This window comes from Danio rerio, chromosome 4 (assembly GCF_052040795.2).
Source record: "Danio rerio strain M-AB ecotype USA chromosome 4, GRCz13ab, whole genome shotgun sequence".
NCBI lineage: Eukaryota > Metazoa > Chordata > Actinopteri > Cypriniformes > Danionidae > Danio > Danio rerio.
Window position 1 is genome coordinate 36291738 of NC_141024.2, and position 23186 is coordinate 36314923.

At 36.6% G+C, this 23186-nt stretch overlaps 3 long non-coding RNA genes, 4 other non-coding genes and 1 pseudogene across 7 annotated transcripts in view; 2 read left to right on the forward strand and 6 right to left on the reverse strand.

The window, feature by feature from the left end:
- The window catches only part of LOC148680288 (uncharacterized), a 95301-nt gene extending 74378 nt beyond the window's left edge, over positions 1-20923 (forward strand). Inside the window, exon 2 of the long non-coding RNA XR_015943018.1 lies at positions 19629-20923. This is a non-coding gene — a long non-coding RNA (uncharacterized LOC148680288). The remainder of the gene's footprint in view (positions 1-19628) is intronic.
- LOC147844838 (uncharacterized) overlaps positions 1-23186 on the reverse strand; it is a 172344-nt gene that overhangs the window by 92646 nt on the left and 56512 nt on the right. The window lies entirely within an intron of this gene.
- On the reverse strand, positions 4955-8723 carry LOC110439399 (uncharacterized; annotated as a pseudogene).
- Positions 8727-8808, reverse strand: trnal-uag (transfer RNA leucine (anticodon UAG)). The gene has a single exon. It is a non-coding gene; the product is annotated as a tRNA-Leu (tRNA).
- Positions 9012-9093, reverse strand: trnal-aag (transfer RNA leucine (anticodon AAG)). The gene has a single exon. It is a non-coding gene; the product is annotated as a tRNA-Leu (tRNA).
- On the reverse strand, positions 9757-9838 carry trnal-uag (transfer RNA leucine (anticodon UAG)). Its single transcript has one exon. It is a non-coding gene; the product is annotated as a tRNA-Leu (tRNA).
- trnal-aag (transfer RNA leucine (anticodon AAG)) lies at positions 10042-10123 on the reverse strand. Its single transcript has one exon. It is a non-coding gene; the product is annotated as a tRNA-Leu (tRNA).
- On the forward strand, positions 14620-18243 carry LOC148680290 (uncharacterized). The gene is made up of 5 exons (XR_015942822.1): positions 14620-14773; positions 15349-15535; positions 15782-15940; positions 16465-16560; positions 17296-18243. It is a non-coding gene; the product is annotated as an uncharacterized LOC148680290 (long non-coding RNA).

The window sequence follows — 23186 nt, forward strand, 5'->3', positions numbered from 1 at the left end:
TCTTCTAGAACAATAGGGGGGACTGAAATCATCTTTAATGAAAGCCAAGGATGGATGTCAAACCAGAATTTAAAAGTAATTTCACAAGAAAAACATAAGTGATCGAGTGTTTCTGGAGCAGAAGCTACACTTGTCAACATCAAAGTTAAATCTTTTTTGAATAAACTAATTCACAGGATATATCCTGAATACAATTCTGTAATGAGTTTCCTTAACCTTTGGTGCTACAGGATATTTTAGATAAAAGGTAAAAGCTTTGTCCTCTACTAAGGGTTTAACAACTCCTAGATGATGACACTTAAAATCACCAATGATAAGCATTTAAATTGTTTGTAAATAAGCTTGTTGTTACATTTACTATCGAAAATATCAACATTTGATATTTTTAAAAATGGAAGAAAAGTTACAAGTGTACATGGGAGATCAAAACAATTACTTTAAATTAGCCTAAATAAAGCAATAGGTATAGCCTCGCAAATTTCAGTATAACCTTTATCAGTGATTTTAAATCTATATTTATTTAAAAATTCGTTATGAGATAGTAGCAGTCCATTTACATCTAACAAATCATTAATAAATATAATGCCTTTATTGTACCAGTCACTTCTAAACAATGATTTCCTGTTAATAATAACAGCCCAATTATTCCAAAGAGTGGATTTATGAGGGAAAAAATATGGGTAAATATCATTTTCCAAAAAAGTAGTTCTTGCTTATGAAAATTAGACAGCTTCAAATGAAGTTTTGAACAATCATAATCATATCTTAATACAAATTCAAGGCCAACATTTTTTAAAACAAATTATTTGGCATATGATACCATATTGAATAAGGCTTAGCTAAACACTCTTTCAATCATTTAACTCTAAAAGTGCCAAGAAGACATTCAAAATCGATTGCTTTCAAACCTCCATATTCATACTCTTTGACCATATGATTCTTACGTAAATAATGTGTTTTATTTTTCCAAATAAATTTAAATAATATTGAATTTATAGATTTACCTAATTTGGGAGGAGTATATAAAGGATAAGTTAAATATATAATTTTAGATAATCCCGGTCAAAAGAATTGTACCCAATATGGAAAGGTCTCTAGCTAGACAATGATTTAGGGATTTTTCCATCCCTTCTATTTTGATATTACAATTTGCACATTCTCTATTAACAGAATTTTTGAAGATGGTAACTCCCAAGTATTTAACTTGTCCTTTTACTTGAATACCCTCTAACTCTCTTAAAGTACAATTCTGAATAGTTAATATTCCACATTTTCTTAGGTTTAAGGTGAATTTAGAAGTTTTAGGAAACAGAAATTTTGACAAGAGCTAAAGGGAGCACCTCCCTATTCTTAAGAATTAATAGAGTGTCATCAGCAAACTGACTTAAACTAAAAGTCCTACCAGGTATATCAATACCTAAAGTGTACTCTGAATTTTTTTAATATAATGACATAAGTTCAACAGCTATATTAAAAAGAAAAGGTGAGATGGGACATTCTTGATGGATTCCTCTTTTGATGTAAACTCTAGGACATGATCCTAAATTCAGAGATTTACTACTCAATATATCAGTATAGAACATGGAAATTACCCTAGAAAAGCTTGGACCAAACCCAAAAGTTTCTAAAGACGTTCTAAAAACAAAAAAGGATGCTCAAGAGTATCAAATGACTTGAAAAAGGCTAGAAATAGAAATAAACTTGTCTGAGGAATTAAATAATCGAGCATATCAACTTTCAGTCTGAATACTTCTCCCTTTAATGAAAGCTGATTGTGTTTCATTAATTATCTCGCCTATACCTTTTTTTTTGAGTCTATTAGCTAATAGATGAGAAAGCAATTTAGAATCATTGGACAAAAGAGTTATGGGTCTCCAATTGTCTAAAAATAATTTGTCTTTGCTTGGCGTTGGAACTAAAATTATTAAAATCTGCTTCATAGAAGTCGATAGTTCTGCTTTCTCTTTACTTTCCTTAGTTGCTTCAAAAACTAAAAATCTTATCTCTGGCCAAAAATGTTAATAAAACTCAACTGTAATTCCGTGTATGCCTGGATTTTCCATTGGACATTTTAGAAATAGCAACATCAAGTTCAGAAATAACAATGTCAGATTCCATCATTTCACGGAAGCTGTCATAATAGGAACTTTATCTTTTAAAAAGGAAAAGAAAAAGTCACAATCACTCTCATTAAATTTTGATTTATATAATAATATGAATAGATGTGATAATCAATCAAAGTTTTCTCTTCACTTACATTGTTATTTATGCTACGTTTATTAATAGTTTTTGAAGATTGTCTATGCTTTACTAAATTAAAAAAGTATGAAGAATTTTTCTCCCCCTCCTCTATCCATTTCACTCTAGATCGTAAAGCTCCTTTAGCTTTCTCTGTATAATAGTAATCCAACTCTGATGGCAAAATACGAAGTTCATTTTGTTTTATATCTCCAAGAAAATCTTTATCACCAAGGTCATTTAATCTAGATAAAACTGTTAACTGTCTTTTTTTCCTAACAGAGGAAAACAATAGCTCATTACATCAGATCAAGCCATTTTTTTAACTCGATTTATTTTCAATTTGAGTAAAGCATGTGGCAAAAGAACAAGAAAACCAAGCCGCAAATAGGGAGAAAAGCATTTGCCGAATGCTTATTTAAAAAGCTGTTTAAAATGTGTTTTGTGATTTATTAACCCAAATTTTTACTGTTTCATTAATCAGCCTTTAAAACATGGATTAAATAATAATACAGTAATAAAAGTGTCTATTTATTTATACATTTTAAATGTTTTTGTTTTATTGCTTAATTAAATTACTTTTAAAAACACAATTCAAGCATATCTATTTATTTGTCCATTTAAATTGTGATTTATTTATGTACATTTTTATGCTGGTCGAAGCAGTGGCGCAGTAGGTAGTGCTGTCCCCTCACAGCAAGAAGGTCGCTGGTTCGAGCCTCGGTTCAGTTGGCGTTTCTGTGTGGAGTTTGCATGTTCTCCCTGCATTCGCGTGCTTTTAATCCGAGTGCTCCGGTTTCCCCCACAGTCCAAAGACATGCGGTACAGGTGAATTGGATAGGCTAAATTGTCCATAGTGTATAAGTGTGTGTGTAAATGTGTGTGTGTGGATGTTTCCCAAAGATGGGTTGCAGCTGGAAGGGCATCCGCTGCGTAAAAACTTGCTGGATAAGTTGGTGGTTCATTCCGCTGTGGCGAACCCAGATTAATAAAGGGACTAAGCTGACAAGAAAATGAAGACATTTTTATGCTTCAATAATTAAATTGATCATTTGAGTCTTTGTTTTTCTAACTAGCACTCTTGTACGGTGGCCGGGAAGTGCAAAACAACATTACAAAGTTTGAAACACCTTTAAAAAACTCGAGACAAATTTACATTTTAAAAAACATCTTTACTTATCATCAGACACAATTACAGAGGAAAAACAATTTTACCAAGGACGAAACAAATTTACATTTTAGAAAACAAATTAACATGACGCAAAACACTGAACAAATTTACAATTACAGATTCCCTTTGGAAAGGGAATGTACCACACCCCGGAAGTGACGTAGAATGTACCACACACTGGTAGTGAACCGGAATGTAACACACACACTGGAAAATATCAACAATATCCAGCTTGTGTGTGACTTCGTAGACAGGTTTCCACAAGTCTACAACTATAAAAATCACGGTTTGACTAACTGTGATAAAACATATTAGAGCTATTCTGAGAAAATATCAGCGTGAGAGTGCATAGAAACATGTTAATGCAAGTACATGGAAACAATTCAAGCACGGCACATGTTGACTGATAAGATACCGAAACCGATTTCAGAACCTTTTGACTTGGGTTCGAATCCAGTTGATGTCAATTATAATTATTTCTTTAGATTAATTTTGGTTAATGCTGTTCTGCCACACAAATATTAAATCAACAATGATACAATGACACCAAGTAATAAGAATCTTTATTTGGTATGGGCATGTTACTGTGAAAAAGTGACGAATCTGCCAATCTGCAAACATGGATAGTTTGCACAAGTGAAGGGGAGCCTCTGTTAACACGGACACCAGTTAAACCATAACACAGGCTTCCTTCAGTTTACTGTTAAGAGTCCTCAAGCAGAGGTTTACGCTGTGTATACTTGACATCATGTTCACGATTACAGCCTACGAGTGGATCTCGTGAAAATTTGATTGATGCAGCATGTCTGGTGTTTCCGTCTGTACCGCGTCCTTTATAAACTAAACACAGACCACTTGCAAAGCAAAACCGTGTTAAGCTGCTCATGTGTTTGCCACAAAACGGGCAAAACAACCCTCGACTGCTGTCCATGTTCAGTCACCATAAACTTTGTTTACGCCATGTACTCCACAGCACGAATTTACCGCGCTCACCAGCAACAACAACAACTTTCCCCGCGTCACTACCGGTGTGTGGTACATTCTACGTCACTTTTGGGGTGTGGTACATTCCCTTTCCGTAGGCAATCTAATTGTAAATTTGTTTCAAGATTTGTAAAAGTGTTTAGGTCTTGTTAATTTGTTTTCTAAAATGTAAATTTGTTTCGTCCTTGGTAAAATTGTTTTTCCCCTGTAATTGTGTCTGATGATATGTAAACATGTTTTTCAAAATGTAAATTTGTCTCGAGCTTTGTAAAAGTGTTTCAAACTTTGTAATGTTGTTTTGCACTTCCCGGCCACCGTACTCTTGGGCTTCCATAATCATGACACTGAACACTTATCATGCGTACAATTCAGGCTTAAACGTGAATAAATTATATTTTAAAGAACATTTAATAAAAGAACAGTGATTTAAAAATGCAATAACGTTTTAGTGAGCACAATAAGCTCATTATAAAATATTCCAAACTTTTAAAGGGGCTGTATATTATAGTATTTACAACTATTTGTTTTACAACCTTTGTTGAACCCACCTGTTTCTGATGTTTACTGGGGAGCGATTCTGAATGTCTGGCAACTGTGCAGAGCTAAAAAAAAAAAAAGATCACTGTATTAAGTAGTTTGAGGGGACATGTGGTATATTGTCCAGTGGCTCCCAGTGCTTCAGCATCTCTGTACATGTATCCAGTGGAGCTGGTGGTACTACTGGTGCTGGTTGTGGCCAAAATCAAAGTGGGAACTATAGTAAAAGCTCAGTTGCATCTGAGGTAACAGGTGGATATTCTATTAATGGAGAAGGGGGAAGGAGTGGCTTTGGTGCTGGTCATCTCATCAAAATTAAATGGAAACTTGTTAAAATAGACTATAGTCACATTTGACTTTTTTCACTTGAAATGACAATCTTTTTGCTAAATTAAAATTATTCAACCCATTCTTTAAACAGGGTTTTGCTTGTCACCCTAAAGAGTTTAAAACAATAATTAATATGATCCCTAAAAACATCACAGTATTGATCAGAGGTTTTCTTTCACACTATTCTGTAATGTTCTCTCTTCTATCTTTATTTTTAGAGATCCAAAATGTGATAATAAGTTTTAAATGAATATTCTTATTCAAAGGCTTCATCATAATCAGCTCAGACCTCGTTTATTTTTAAAGATTTTAATTCACAGGAATTAGAAAAATAAGACAAGTTACATTTCTTTTTCAATTCTCCCCAAAATTAAAGAACTTTAGTTTAAATGATTAATGATGTGTATCCATCAAAAGAATTCCTGAGATTAAAAGTTGATAATAAGGAGATCTTGTCAATTTTGTGAAAGTCATATTGAAAACACTGAGCATGTTTTCTATAATTGCATATACTCATGTCTCATGTCAATATCCATGTAAACCCTTTTTGCAATAAACAAGTTAAATTTAATGTGACTAAAGAAAATTGTACACAGCATTAAGTAGTTAATAACCATTTATGCTTTGCAAAAAATTCTTCATTCATAAATATATAAATTTATAAATGTTGGTTTTTAAACCTTTTAAAGGGTGACAATGAGATTTATAGACCCATACTAGTTTTAAAAAAAAACTATCCTTTTTCAGTTTTATTTTGCCCACCTAACATTGCTGTTAGTAATTGTAGTCACACACACACACACACACACACACATATGTGTGTGTGTGTATTTATATATATATATATATATATATATATATATATATATATATATATATATATATATATATATATATATATATATATATATATATATATATACATGTGTGTGTGTGTGACTACTATTACTAACAGCAATGTTAGGTGGGAAACCCAGTATCAGATTACTGAAGCACTTCAGCTATCTGTTCATTCAAATTATATATATATATATATATATATATATATATATATATATATATATATATATATATATATATATATATATATATATATATATATAGAATTTGAATAAACAGATAGCTGAAGTGCTTCAGTAATCTGTTGAGTACTGGAATTAGCATGTAAGATAACAAATCACTCATATTCTCATTCACAATAGAGATACTGGGCTTCCCATACACAGATTTATTTGTAGTAATGTGGGAGTTTTCACATGAACATTTCTTCAAAGGTAACCAGTTGTTTACAGAAAGTTTAATTGTCTTCATGAGGAAAACTTTTTTATTTTCTAAAATCAGTCCATCAAAATAAATGTGTTATGTTTTGAAACCAAAGTCTTCATTTGTTACCCACAACTCATCAAGATTTGATCAAGTCAAAATCTCATAATCTGACACAAATCTGATCTGTGGTAACTGGCAAATGGCATTGTGTAGTCTGAACAGGGCTTTATGGAGTCTGCATCAGTCTCTCACTGTCACTGCAAGTTCACACCGGCCGACTTTTATTCACCAACAAGTTTTGTGAAACTGCAGACAAAAGCCCAAAATTGGAGGCAAATCTGTTTGTTCAAGGGAGTAAAAATCAAACAGTGTGAACGATCAAAAACACAATCTAAGAGTGTAGGACAGTTTTCTCTGCATCTCCCCAAACATTTTCTCCTCCCTAATCTTTCTAATTCTCTTTTCAGAGCCGATCATTTGATTGCAGTGTGCAATGTGCACAAATTTGGTTCTCAGTTCATAATAACTTGAAACACATATAGTTATTTTGCTTCATTGCAGCCCTGTAGAAACTCTCACAATCTGGTACATCTTCACCCCTCTTCAGTTATTGAGTTTAAATCTTCAGGTTCAAAGGGTTTCATTCCAGTAACTTGAGATGTATTCAAGAGTTTACACTTGTCCCGAGATGCTATCCCGGGAAAGCCTTAAGCTCCGCTGGACAAGGCCTCATTTTTTCTCTCCATTGTGAAGCTTCATGTGATTGATGAGGCTTCTTTTATGTTTAAAGACCTTTCCACACTCACTGCATCGAAAACGCTCGGCTGAGTGAATCTTCATGTGTTGCTTAATGGAGTCTTTGCACTCTTTTCACAATGATCATATGTGGTTCCAGTGTGACCATTCATGTGGTTCATGATTCTAGCTTTCGTTGTGAAGCTCTTTCCACAATGAGCACATGCAAACGGCTTCTGTCCGGTGTGACTTATCATGTGGTGTTTGAGTGAGCCTGTATGTGGGAAACTTTTACCACACTCTGTGCATGTGTAAGGTTTCTCTCCAGTGTGAATCCTCATGTGGATGGTAAGGTTTTGTTTTTGAGAAAAACCTTTCCTACACTGTGTGCAAATAAAGCTTCTCTCTCCAGTGTGTGTTCTCATGTGGGTTTCAAGATTGCCATTTTGCTTACAACTCTTTCCACACTGAGGGCAAGAGTAGAGCCTCTCCCCAGAGTGAATTCTTCTGTGCACTGCCAAGTTTCCTGTAGAATAGAAGCTTTTTCCACACTGTTGGCATGTGTACGGCCTCTCTCCAGTGTGAATTCTCATGTGCACTGTTAAGTTTCCTGTATTATAGAAGCTTTTTCCACACTGTTTGCAGGTGAAAGGTTTCTTTCTAGTGTGAACATCAAGGTTTGGCTTTTGACAGAAACTCTTTCTACTCTGTTTACAGCTGTAATTACACCTAGACTTGGATTTCCGAGATCTTCCACGTGATAAAGTCTTTTTAGTGAGTGTGGGTTTTTCATCAGTCGTTATTTCTTGTTATTTCTCTTCCATTTCATTCCATTGATGTGTCTCTTCTTTCAGCACTATCAGGTCTTCAAAAAAGAACAAAAAAGTGAACTTTAGTATAAAGGCTTAAAGTGGCAAGCATGAAATGGATGTTTACCCTAAATATAAAAATGAGCTTACCATTTACTCTCCATCATGTGGTTTTAAACATTTCCTGTCTTCTGGAACACAAAGTAAGCCAGCATTTTTATCACTATACCTTATTTTGTGAAGGAAAGTAAATGGTGAGGCTATTTTCATTTCTGTGTCAGAAAGTCATACCAACACTGACTCACATAATCAACACATCTCTTGACTCTGGTTTAGTCCCCACTGTATTACTACTCTAATTGTGAATCTTTACTGTTCCTGTTTCAATAGGGTGCTCTTGCTAAAAGGAGCAATGGCAAAGAGAGACTTCCAGTGCAGACTTTGTTAAGATGCTGCAATCTAATCATGGGAAAGACACTTGCTCCTGAGCAGATTCGAGCTTGGGGATGTGTTGCTGTCACACCAACGAGTCTGCCGTGAGTTCCAAAGAACACATTATACTGACTAGTTGCCAACTTTAATTTACTCTCTCATTTCCAGCGTTCACTGCGAACGCGCACACACTCAAGCAGTTTGGCCTTGTTTAAAACCATATCTGACAGCGGTGGGATTCGAACCCACGCCCCCGAAGAGACTTGAGTCTAAATCCAGCGCCTTAGACCCCTCGGCCATGCTACCCTAGATGTATCCATGCAGTGGTCCCTTTTCTGCCCAATTTTACGGAAGCAAAACAGCAGAGAAGACACAGAGCTTCCTAGTGAAGCCCTTCAACTTTGGCCAAGGAGTCTACATTTGGATGTGAGCGGAAGCATGCAGTATCTCTTCGCAAGTCTGTTTGCTCAAGCAGAGAGGTCATTCTCAAGCATCCTAAAAGGACTGCCTGGCAGCCGTGGGATTCGAACCCACGCCCCCGAAGAGACTGGAGCCTTAATCCAGCGCCTTAGACCGCTCGGCCACGCTACCTTACAAAGCTGCTTTCCCTGAGCTGTTTCGACACCAACTTGTTTCAAGTAGCGCAACAGCTCTGGGAAATCAGTTCAATTTAGCCATGCCTAGCTGGAGCTCCTCCACAAAGAAAGAGACCTCCTTAATACCAGCTTAGGAAGCACTCCCACCTTCCTGTCAACCACAGTTCTGTCTCTATTTGAGCACACCTCAAGGCATTTGAAGACTTCTCCTTACGGCAGCCAGCTGCGATGCATTTAAGCACCTGATTACAAGGTAACTGTTATTTCACAAAAGAGTGAAAGTTACTGATTCCATCACAGCAGACCCCACATTGTTGTTGTTATTATATTCAAATCCAGTTATAGAGTATTACTACTCTAATTGTGAATCTTTACTGTTCCTGTTTCAATAGGGTGCTCTTGCTAAAAGGAGCAATGGCAAAGAGAGACTTCCAGTGCAGACTTTGTTAAGATGCTGCAATCTAATCGTGGGAAAGACACTTGCTCCTGAGCAGATTCGAGCTTGGGGATGTGTTGCTGTCACACCAACGAGTCTGCCGTGAGTTCCAAAGAACACATTATACTGACTAGTTGCCAACTTTAATTTACTCTCTCATTTCCAGCGTTCACTGCGAACGCGCACACACTCAAGCAGTTTGGCCTTGTTTAAAACCATATCTGACAGCGGTGGGATTCGAACCCACGCCCCCGAAGAGACTTGAGTCTAAATCCAGCGCCTTAGACCCCTCGGCCATGCTACCCTAGATGTATCCATGCAGTGGTCCCTATTCTGCCCAATTTTACGGAAGCAAAACAGCAGAGAAGACGCAGAGCTTCCTAGTGAAGCCCTTCAACTTTGGCCAAGGAGTCTACATTTGGATGTGAGCGGAAGCATGCAGTATCTCTTCGCAAGTCTGTTTGCTCAAGCAGAGAGGTCATTCTCAAGCATCCTAAAAGGACTGCCTGGCAGCGGTGGGATTCGAACCCACGCCCCCGAAGAGACTGGAGCCTTAATCCAGCGCCTTAGACCGCTCGGCCACGCTACCTTACAAAGCTGCTTTCCCTGAGCAGTTTCGACACCAACTTGTTTCAAGTAGCGCAACAGCTCTGGGAAATCAGTTCAATTTAGCCATGCCTAGCTGGAGCTCCGCCACAAAGAAAGAGACCTCCTTAATACCAGCTTAGGAAGCACTCCCACCTTCCTGTCAACCACAGTTCTGTCTCTATTTGAGCACACCTCAAGGCATTTGAAGACTTCTCCTTACGGCAGCCAGCTGCGATGCATTTAAGCACCTGATTACAAGGTAACTGTTATTTCACAAAAGAGTGAAAGTTACTGATTCCATCACAGCAGACCCCACATTGTTGTTGTTATTATATTCAAATCCAGTTATAGAGTATTACTACTCTAATTGTGAATCTTTACTGTTCCTGTTTCAATAGGGTGCTCTTGCTAAAAGGAGCAATGGCAAAGAGAGACTTCCAGTGCAGACTTTGTTAAGATGCTGCAATCTAATCGTGGGAAAGACACTTGCTCCTGAGCAGATTCAAGCTTTTTTTTTTTTTTTTCTTTATTAAAAAATACATCATCAACAATCATGACATTTATACATACAAATATTTAAAAGATAAAATATTTAAAAATCTCCAGGTAAGAAAACTTTAAAACCAGTCCAAGTTTGTACAATATATGGATTATTTTTTGTAATACATTTTTCAAAAATGTCCATCTTTTCATACATTTTGCAATAGTCATATATAACCATTATTTCCTCAGTCACAATCTGTTTATACAACAAAACCAATGGAATTTTTTTTTCTTTTGTTTCATAATATTTCTTCTTTTCCATATTGTATATCTTGCAAGAGTCAACATATAATTAAGAGCAAACTTATTTTTTGTTTTCCCATTAAAACCAAATAAAAACAGTGTATCCCATTCTTCTAAAATATTGTTTTCATCATACAGAAAATTGCACACCATTGTTTTCAACATCTTCATAAAATCACTCTTTTTACAATTTAAAAATAGGTGTAACACGCCTTCCTTTTTTTCCAAACACACTTTACACAAATCATCTTGTGATACCCCAATCTTTTTAAAGATAATCTCTGTCATTATGCAGTTGTGTCTTAACATAAAATCTAAGTTTTCCAATGCTGGACTTTTTAAAATTGATCTTACATTTTTCCATATATTTGAAGTATCAAAGTTTTCAAATAACTTTTCCCAAAATTCTCTTGATTTAAGTTTTTTAAACACAGTGTTACACAAACATGTATAAAACATCTTGATAGGACAATCATTGATACTAATCTTATCTTCATCCATTTTTAAAAAAAACTTTTATTTTTCTATTTTCAGTTTCTTTTTCATTCTCTTCAATACACTGTAAAAACGCCAACTTTCAAAAAGTCCTCTGAACAAAGATTAATAAGTTAACTGAATTTAAATATTTTCATTTGAAATGCTGACAAATAATAGTTAGTTTGTTCAACAAATATGGTGCTTCAATGTGAAAAACTTAAAATATTTCGTTGAACTAATACAAAATTCTTAGTTTTGCGTTGATGCGTGCCCTTCTTGTTGGCGCATGCGCCTTATAAGCTTCTGGCGCATGCGCAATTTACTTCCATAGCTCACTGCAGGGGGTACCTGTCTCGTGCGCGCGACAAAACGAACCATCTTTCTTTCTGCGGAGCTACGTGTCAATCGTTTTCATAATCGATTGTATATTAGTGATGGTGAAATGAAGCTTTCTGAACCAGTAAAGCGCTCGACTTAATTGTATCGGAAAAAGGTTCGTTACTCGAAGCTTTCTAAATCAGAGCTCGATGAGGACCTCTTCTGGTGAAAGTGTGTGAAAGCACTGTGTTGCCATAATGTCAAATGTTCACAACTGACCAACTCATTCATGTAGTAATACAAAAACAGCAATATAAACAAATTACTCAATTACTGTAGTTTTTACACAAGATATATTACATTACACAACTGATGATTGTAGTAAAATCCAAGGTATTCAAAAGTTTATCATAATACAATCAGTCCTGCTCCAAGCGGGGATCGAGTCAGCGTCTCCCGATTGGGACGCGAGTGCTGTAGGAGGCTATGTGAATGATGCTTCAGTGTCGCACTCACCAGATGGTCTCTGTTAAACACAATACTACGATATGCGGTGGTTTTTTTTTAAAGATAGTCGTAAAAAATACGCTAATACACTTTAGTATGGTTCAAAACCTTATTACTAAAAATTACTATTGTATTTTAGTTTAATTACTGGTGTGTGGGACTGGTGCAGTGCTTTGAAACAAATGTATGTAATCGACGCCAATTCTCTCGCTATACACTTTACTATGAGGATGTTTAAACCTTTGAATCAAAATTCGAAGCAGTCACGTGGGTATAGGGGAAAATGAAGCTTCGGACGTCACTGATCACGTGATGATGGCAAAACGAATCAAGCTCCGGTACACTGCTTCACTGCGAGATGTATCGTTTTTTTGATACATGCTTCGAAGCCTCGGCGCACAACGTCACATCACTATTGTATATAATAGGCCTTTTTCACACTTCCTGGTTCCGGTAAGCGAAGCAGTGTACCACAACATCCGGTTTCAATGCGACGGAGCAAGAAAGAATGGCAGGGTCATCTCATCGCTGTGATTGTCGCGTTCCCAGCTGCTCCAACTCAAAAACGACACTCTTACTTTAATGACCACGATCTCCCGAAAGACGAAGGACAGGGAAAATCATGGATGACAATATTAAAGGGGGTTGAATGCCATTTCAAGTTATATGCGGGAGTACGCTCGTATGCTGAATGCACTTCAAAGCGGAGATTATTATGTTTCATTAAAGACTAGTGGTCTATGGTTTATTTTGATGAGTAACTATAATATAGACAAAACTCCAGTTAAGCTATCTGCCTTCCACAAACAAGTGCTCATCATGGTCATTAATCTATAAGCATGATTTATCCCTACATTGTTGTTATTTTGGAATAATAGACAGTTCATACAAATGCAAATCTCTTTTTTTTATTGGTTTGACAGCAAAATTATTTGTTTAATCAGTTATATAATAAAGATGGTATACTTTTCTTACAATGAAGTCCTTTATTACAAAATCTCAATAACCCAGCAAGTTTTCAACTGTTATTGGTTCAATTCCTTCAGAGACATGGTATTCATATATGTTATTTAGAGGTATTAATAAGACAATCCTTCTGATGCATCGTCTTTTGATATTACTAAATCTTATGTCGGCAAATTTTGTTTTACTAAATACCAAGAGTAATAATAGAGCTATTCATACTCTTTTCCAAAAAGAAATCATTACTGTACCTTATATTCAATTGTATTATATGTCTTTATTAAAGGGTGAATTGAAGAAAAGTGTGGCTGTTACCACAGAAATATCATGTTAGAAATAGAATTAAAGAAATGTCCTATAAACTCATCCATAGTTTTTATCCAGCAAACGTTTGCAAAAATTTAAAAGTGGGATTGATGTAAATTGTATTTTTGTAACGAATATGAGGAGACAGTTTTACACTTATTTTAGCATTGTACATAGTCAGCTTATGGGGTGAGCTGCAAAATGTATTAATAACGATTCTTTTGTGTTCAAAACCTCTTTCATTATGGATAAATGTACATTTGGGCTTTACTTGATTATCCTAATCTAGAGGAAAATAGTTTTATTTATTTAATTTGCTTATGTTGTTAACAAAATTGTACATTCATACATGTAAATTTACTAATATGAAACCAGATTTTAAGGTATTGATGACTGAAATATGCTTGTATAATACCAGTATCAACTCTCTAAACAAGAAACTCGACCCACTTTAAAATGTGTGAACTCTACAATGTATTTCATTATTACATATGTTATATTACATTTTGTATATTTGTATTTTATTTTATTATTTGTATTATTACACCCTGATATGTACATTTTTGTATTGTAAAATGTTATTTGCTGTTCTTTTAATAAATAATAAAAATGAATATTATCCACGAGTAGGAGCTAACGTGTTTCCAGACTTGAGAAAACCTCACGAGCATTAAACAACCTGTAATGTATTAACCGATAGCAACTCGCCTGTACAGCTACCTCGCCATTCACTATATCTGACTCTGAATAAAAAGGAAGGAGGGGGTTAGCACAGTTTACAGACAGGACTACTGACATAAAACTCATCCTGCTGGATGTTAAATAGCCAGGTTAATCTAGTTTACGAATGGCTTGAATGAGCAGATTTTATGTTGTTGGCTGTGCACCTTACTGGAACCTGACGTTGCAAACGCTGTGTAAGACACGTTTTCTGCACAAACTCTGCAAATCGGTATCATCTTTTAAATGCTGTTTTATTAAGGCAGTTTTACACATTCACCGAACAACATCTTCCTGTCCAAATTATGGCAAAGTTGACCGTGAGAAAGTCATCCGCTGTCCCGAGGCTGTCATGTCTCTGCGACTCCTAGCGAACCCGGAAATATTGACACACTGCTTCGAAGGGCGCTTCCGGTGTTCAATTCCGCTGTGAAAAAGGTCTATTGTATACATGTTTTTTGTGCGATGTGCTACCCATCTGACTGTCCGATCTATTTTACCAGTGTATTAATGATGTGAGAGAACGTGATAGAGCGGTTAAGAGCAGGCCAACGACGTTTCTGCTAAATCATAGGTATGTATGTCTTTTTTGTTGTCATCTAACGTTATATTATTTGATATGTTGGGTTTGATGTGCGCGTGTATCCTAATACGGAACTATTTGTTATAATTTAGCCGTGAGTTGTTTCGTGCACTTGGTTTTGGCTATTTACATCAATAAAAGTTTTGAGTGAATGTATTTGAAACAAATAGCGATTTCAATCAAGTCATTTGCTTTAATAACTCACGTTTAATACAATGAGTATCATATAACATACCAGATCAGGTATCCAAGTCAAATTTCCTTGCTAAAACGAATATAACATTATGTCCTGTTTATCTGGATTGCTGTCAGCATTGCGCACATCATAACCTTTTTTCCCTTCGAACCAGAGCCAGTGGAACAAACGGTGACGTGTTTAACTGTGTAATTTGTGTGAAAATCGTGTGATTTTCATGTAATTCATTGCTTGATTTGCTTGTATATTAGTTAGCTCGACTAAATGTCTATCATATTCAGACCAACTTGCTTTAACAGTCAGCTAGCTTTTATTTACATAAAAAATATAAAGGGCTAAATATATATTTTTCTTTCTTTTTGCTCAAAAGGACTGAAATATTGACAATGACATAATTCAATGCAAGATTTCCTTGAGGAGGTGAGACTTGTTATCATCAGTGAAATTTGACGGTCATTCACCAGCAGATGCAAGAAACCTTTTCTCTTTGCCCAAAAGAAGTTGTTGAGATTTAGCCAGGAAGAAATTAGAGAGATAACCTGGACTTTAAGGAAGAGGTAAGTCACTATATTGCAATTGCTTTGGTTTCATTCAAGGTAGTAATGATAATGCTAAAAATAACAAACAACATTACTATTATATGTAATTCAAAATACATCTGTATTCAGCATTTGAACATTTAAATATTTACATTTACAAATATATATATATATATATATATATATATATATATATATATATATATATATATATATATGTGTGTGTGTAAATATTAATATGTATGTTTTTTTTGTATATTGTAGATCTGCACAGAGTTTTCTCAGATCTGTAATGTAGATCTCCTGAGACAGTTAATCGAGTGACTTGATAAATATACAGCACCTCTCCTGAAACTCTACAGAAAAAGAAGGGATTCAATGGGTCCAGAGATGGATACAACTTTAAACAAGATGGATGAGCAGGTACTCATTAAGATTTTTTTTTTCTTATACACCCGTCTGATGTTTTTAACATGTGCAACATATTTTGTCCTGTCAAACACAAAAGCATGAATTTCATGCTCAGGTAATACAGTCTAATAAAACGTAATTGCAACAATTTAATTGTCCAGCCCTTTTGCATTAATTTTAATTGTGTCAAGTTGTGTTTTGATTGTGAGATGGAAGTAAGATAAATAACAGATGTTTCACTTGTTTTGAGTGACCATTTCAAATGAATACATTCAAAGAGGAAAATAGAAAATAATAGCTGTAGTTTTTAACTCAAAGTAATTGTCACATGAAACTAAACATTTTTCTAAATTTGCCAACACAACCATTATCAAATTCCATTGTATGGAAACCACAAAATTCTTTTTTAAAAATAAAGCCATGTGTTTTTTCAACAGCATGAATAAAATACTATGCTCATTTAAATGTACTAAGTACATTTTTACTTACAAAACAATAAGATTGTAAAACACCCTTTGTAAATGACTTTCCTTTAGGTCACTGATATTGTCACCGATCGAGAAAGAGCAGCTCTTGAGGGATTGCCAATTTTTCTTCGCAAAAATTCTGCTTGCTTTCTCAAGATATGTCTGGTAAGTTACCCATTTTCATACCCTATTCTACATTTATTAGTCTGCTTGGTAACACTTATAATAGCTGCACGCTATAAATAATTTATTTAGTATTAGCGAATAGTTAATTTATTTTCTGTTAAGCATACCTCTACATGAAGTGCTCAATGATTGTATTTTTTTAACTTTAATGATTCATTTGTATTACTAATTTAAGTATTGCATTATTTACAAACCAGTTATTTAAGAATACTTGGTGTTTTTAAGATCATTCAGAATGCTTAAGTACACGATTAATAAACTATTCAAATTAACATTTAAATATCCTAATATTAAGGTATGTAATAATAGTTACTTTGTATGTTAGTATATGCTTTATGAGCTTAACTTCATCCAGTTGTGACCTAATCTAAAGTGAGGACTATTTATGCTTTATAAATCCTTTATGAATGACAATTAAAGGCTCAGTTATATTCTAAACAGGACAATAAACAACTTTCACAATTGAAACTGTATCAAATAAAAGTAAATCTTTGCAATTTTATGTAAAATAAAAGTTTAAAAAATTGCTAAATATTAAAAAGTTGTCAATATATTGTTCAATTATTATATATTATAGACTGTTCAAAGTGTTACTGTTTGTATGTACGAAAGTATTACATGTTTTTATTTTCTTTGCATAATAGTAATAACATTAATAAGTAGTAATTAATATTACACATCAATTAATTTTCCCATTACTTAATCTCCTATAAGGACACGGACCCTGAAGACCACAGCACCAGAGATTAAAGGATTGGAATCTTCACTGTGGTGGAAGATGATAATGGCACTTCTGCATCCCTGCAATATGTGATGAACCTCGCTAAAATCTTGGAGGAGGCCATAGTACTTCAGGATATCCCACATCTGCCTGCAGCCTTCGCTTACTTGTTCAGCCTCTTGTATAGACTGAATATGGAACACCCAAAAGAACTCAAATATACTTTTTAAGTGATTCAGCATGTTTTATGGAGGTTGGTGGCACATGATCTGCGAGAGTTCAGTTCATTCATTCATTCATTTTCTTTTCGGCTTAGTCCCTTTATTAATCTGGGGTCGCCACAGTGCAATGAACTTGTTTTACGCAGCGTATGCCCTTCTGGCTGCAACCCATCTCTGGAAAACATCCATACACACTCATTCACACATACACTACGGACAATTTTAGCCTACCCAATTCACCTGTGCCACACGTCTTTGGACTGTGGGGGAAACCGGAGAACCCAAAGGAAACCCACGTGAACGCAGGGAGAACATTCAAACTCCACACAGTAACGGCAACTGACCCGTGACCACTTCCTAATGTGCCACTGTTTGAATGTTTTGAGGTCTGTTTTTGGACTTTATGTACTTTGTTGACAAAAGTGCAGTACACTTTAAAGACTGTATGAATGGAGTGGCTTTTAGGGTTTACTCTGATTAGATGATTGTATATTCACCTGGTTTGAGTGTTTAGACACACTAATAGCTTGGTTTTAGTAAGGTTGCCAGTTATTTTATGTTGAGGCAGTGTACAATCTTTTCAAATCTGGAAACATTCAGTACTAGTTGTGTACAAACTAGCCCAATGCTGAACACGGCTAATGTCAAATGCTGATTTTGTATGCAAATGTTTTGGATTGTGATTTGAACACAGTTAAAAATAAAAAAAAGTGAATTGACTATTCTTGTGTATTTAATTTGAATCCTAAAAATTAATAGTAAATGCATAATGAATCAGTTTGTTTTATTTTGTTCAGTAAACTAAAAAAATCTTGTTGGGTAAACATAATCATTTTTGTTCAGTAAACAAAAGATCTTGTTGAATAAACGTGAAAATTTTTGTTCAGCAAACAAAAGATCTTGTTGAGTAAACATGATAATATTTGTTCAGCAAACAAAAATATCTTGTTGGGTGAACATGACATTTTTTGTTCAGCAAACAAAAATATCCTGTTGGTTGAACATGATATTTTTTGTTCAGCAAACAAAAATGTCTTGTTGGGTTAACATGATATTTTTTGTTCAGCAAACAAAAATGTCTTGTTGAATGAACATGATATTTTTTGTTCAGCAAACAAAAATATCCTGTTGGTTGAACATGATATTTTTTGTTCAGCAAACAAAAATATCTTGTTGGGTGAACATGATACTTTTTGTTCAGAGAACTAAAGAATTCAACAAAATATTTTGAGTTCACTGGTCTTCAAACCCTGTTTGTTGAGTTAACTCAAAAAGCTATGTGTGATAGGTTGCCTAATTATTTTAAGTTTACTCAACTTTTTTTTTTTACAGTGTAAGAAACCGCAACTAGACACCAACAACTTAGCTAACTATAGGCCTATTTCAAATCTTCCATTTATGTCTAAAATACTAGAAAAAAGTTGTTTCAACTCAATTATGCTCTTTTCTGCAAACGAACAATATTTTTGAAGTGTTTCAGTCAGGTTTCAGGGCTCACCACAGTACAGAAACCGCCTTAGTGAAAATAACCAATGATTTACTCTTAGCTGCTGACCGAGGGTGCGTCTCGCTATTAGTTTTACTCGATCTTAGTGCGGCATTTGATTCCATTGACCACAATATCCTCATAAATCGCTTAAAGTCTACAGGTGTCCAGGGACAGGCTCTACAATGGTTTAAGTCATACTTAACTGACCGCTACCAGTTTGTGAATATTAATGGACAGCCTTCACAAGTCAGCCCAGTAAAGTATGGGGTGCCTCAAGGATCAGTTTTAGGCCCTTTACTGTTTACAATTTACATGCTACCTCTGGGAGACATTATTAGAAGACATGGGATCAGCTTTTACTGCTATGCAGATGATACTCAATTATATATTTCCACTAAACCTGACGAGACGTCTGAATTTTCTAAACTAACTGAGTGTATCAAAGACATCAAAGACTGGATGACCAACAATTTTCTTCTCTTAAACTCAGACAAAACAGAATTATTACTTATTGGGCCTAAATCTTGCACACAGCTGATCTCGCAACTCAATTTACAATTAGAGGGATACAAAGTTAGCTTTAGCTCTACTATAAAAGATTTGGGTGTCATATTAGACAGCAATCTAACTTTTAAAAACCATATATTCCATGTCACAAAAACTGCCTTCTTTCATCTGAGAAATATCGCTAAATTACGAAATATGCTATCCATCTCAGATGCAGAAAAGCTAGTCCATGCTTTTATGACTTCGAGACTGGATTACTGTAATGCTCTATTTGCTAGCTGCCCAGCATCCTCTATTAACAAACTTCAATTAGTACAAAATGCAGCAGCCAGAGTTCTGACCAGGTCTAGAAAATATGATCATATAACCCCAATTTTATCCTCCTTACACTGGCTGCCTGTTAAGTTTCGTATTGAATTTAAAATATTACTTCTCACCTGTAAAGCTCTAAATAATCTAGCTCCTGTTTATCTAACCAACCTTCTGTCTCGCTACGAACCAACTCGCTCCTTAAGATCTCAAAATTCAGGGCTTCTGGTAGTACCTAGAATAGCAAAGTCAAGTAAAGGAGGTTGAGCCTTCTCTTTCATGGCTCCTACACTCTGGAATAGCCTTCCTGATAACGTCCGAGGCTCAGACACACTCTCCCAGTTCAAAACTAGATTAAAGACCTATCTGTTTAGTAAAGCATACACTCAATGCATCACCTAGCGGGTTCCACACTGGCTTCTGCATCTTGCTTATATACACTATGAACAGCAGCTATGCTTATTATTCTCTTTATTCTCTATTTTCACCTGGGGATACTCATCCCGAGGTCCTCAGATTAGGCGGAGTCACTGATTGGATCCAAGACCAGCAACGTGATGATCCCAAGGATTCCATATCCGGGACCAGGCCATATCCTGAGCTGCTGCTGCGCTGATGGTCGTGGGGAGTGGAGAACATGTGTCTGATTCCAGCGACGCTCCAGGGACAGACGAGTCTTCATTGAGGCCATCTTCCAGCATAAACCACGGCGATTGAAGTTCTGCACAAGACTTTGGCCAGCGGAGAAATTAAAATGGTCGTGCCCAACTGAGTCTGGTTCTCTCAAGGTTTTTTTTCTTCACTCCCATCAGGTGAAGTTTTTTTTCCCTCTCCGCTGTCGCCACTGCCTCGCATGGTTCAGGATTGGTAGAGCTACGCATCGATGAATTTGCTCTTCAGTGTTTGAACTCTCAGTAATGATTAAATCACACTGAACTGAGCTAAACTGAACTGAACTTAAACACTAAAACCTGAACCACACTGTTCCAGTTACTGAACCACACTGTTCCAGTTACTATGACCATTTATGTGAAGCTGCTTTGACACAATCTACATTGTAAAAGCCCTATACAAATAAAGCTGAATTGAATTGAATTGAACATGAATTATTGTAGTTGACTCTAGTTTATTTTCTAGAGTAAATGTAATATTATGTCTAATAAATACTTCTCTTAATATTTGTCTTTTGTATTGATAATCTTGACATTCTGTTATTACATGCTGCACCATATTGGTTACAATGTAAGTAAATCATGTGTGTGCTTCACTATAAATACCGTGTCTTGTTTAGTCCTGCATGTGCTATTCTGAGACGGTTATGACCATTTTTATTCCCCATTTCTCTTCCTTCACAGATTTACCATTGGATTGATTGTATACAGATCTCTTCCTGAGTCATTTATATCCCAGTATTCCTGCCTCATACTCTCTGTCTGTATCTTTATTATAGTTTTGACTTCAGCTTTACTTAATTTACCCTGAAGGTCTGTGTGTGAATGTGAGTGTGTATGGGTGTTTCCCAGTACTGAATTGCGGCTGGAAGAGCATCCGCTGTGTAAAACATGTGCTGGATAAGTTGGCGTTTCCTTCCGCTGTGGTGAACCCTGATTAATGAAGGGACTAAGCCGAAAAGAAAATTAATGATTGAATAATAAATATATTCCAGTTTCATTAGATCTCTGAGACGACTGTACATTTCTTGAATTTCCAAACTGAATTGAGATCAGGTGTCAGCTGATGTGTTCTGGACATTTTCCTCGCTCCACTTCAGAAAGCCGCCACTAAACCCTGAACCAGAACTGTTGGTTGCCATTATAAATCTCAGAACTGTCACTGTTTTAAGCTCATCGTATTAATCTAACAAAAAAGGTAAAAACACTTTCATAAATAACATTTTCATGAAATAAATCAATTATAAATACATTAAACTTAAACCATGGAGTAATGTTTCAGAAGGAAGAGCAAACTGCTGACTCAGCTTATTTGATGGGGTTCATGCTGAAGTAGTTCAATCGACATGCACATTAAACTGCATCTGGACACATATTGGATGGACAGAAAGCACCAAGGCCTTAAATAAAAACTAATAAAATTTACTTTTAGGGGAAGCTTGCTGTCACGTTAGCGTGATCAAAACAGGAACAAAAACAAAAAGGTGTGGATCCAAGTGCAGATATTTATTTACAGTGCAACAAACAAGGTGATCAAAATACAAAGTAACAAACAAATAACAAAACTAGAAACTAAAACAGAGACAAGGCTCAGAAACAATAACTCTACAAACTAGACTTTAGCAAAAAAAATACAAGAACAAGATCAAGAAACTCGGTAGCAAGACTTACTAGAACTCGGAACAAGAATGACAAAGAAGACAAACGACGCAGTGACAAACAGAGGTGAAATGGTTGTATAAATAGTCCAGGAAATTAACAGGAAACAGGAACAGCTGTGAGCCAATCAGTGTACATGGACCGGGTGTAATGTGCGTGATATGTATGAACTTGTAGTCTTTTGGGCACTGTAGTAAATCTTCAGAGTCTGTGAACTACAGCGCCCTCCAGTGGTCACTGACCGCCATGACAGTACCCCCTCTTTAAAGAGCGGCTACCAGACGCTCCCAGAAAAGTCCGGGGGGGAGGGGGGGTGGTTGTGGGGGAAGCGGAGCAGGAACAAGGGGAGGGATGGGAGGGTCAGACCAGGGTAGGTTTGTGAGTCAGGCGCCCCAGCAAGAAGCCAGGGTGCAGCCGGGGAATCCGTCCCAAGTAGTGGGAAGGGCCTCCAGGGAGGGTCAGGAGGGATGACCCATGGATGATCCCGTAGGGGACACAAGGCAGGGGTCTTTAGGAGAGCTGGCTGGATAGGCAACTGGACAGGAGCCGGCGGAACTGGAGGCATCTGGACTGGAGCCGGCGGGGCTGGAGGCAGCTGGACTGGAGCCGGCGGGGCTGGAGGCATCTGGACTGGAGCCGGCGAGCTGGAGGCATCTGGACTGGAGCCGGCGGGGCTGGAGGCATCTGGACTGGAGCCGGCGGGGCTGGAGGCATCTGGACTGGAGCCGGCGGGGCTAGAGGCAGCTGGACTGGAGCCGGCGAGGCTGGAGGCAGCTGGACTGGAGCCGGCGGGGCTGGAGGCAGCTGGACTGGAGCCGGCGGGGCTGGAGGCAGCTGGACTGGAGCCGGCGGGGCTGGAGGCAGCTGGACTGGAGCCGGCGGGGCTGGAGGCAGCTGGACTGGAGCCGGCAGAGCAAGGAGGCGGAGTGGAACCGGCAGGGCATGGAGCCGGACTGGGGCTGGCAGGGCAAGACGTCTGGGAGGTGCCGGCAGGGCAAGACGTCTGGGTGGCGTTGGTAATGCCAGGA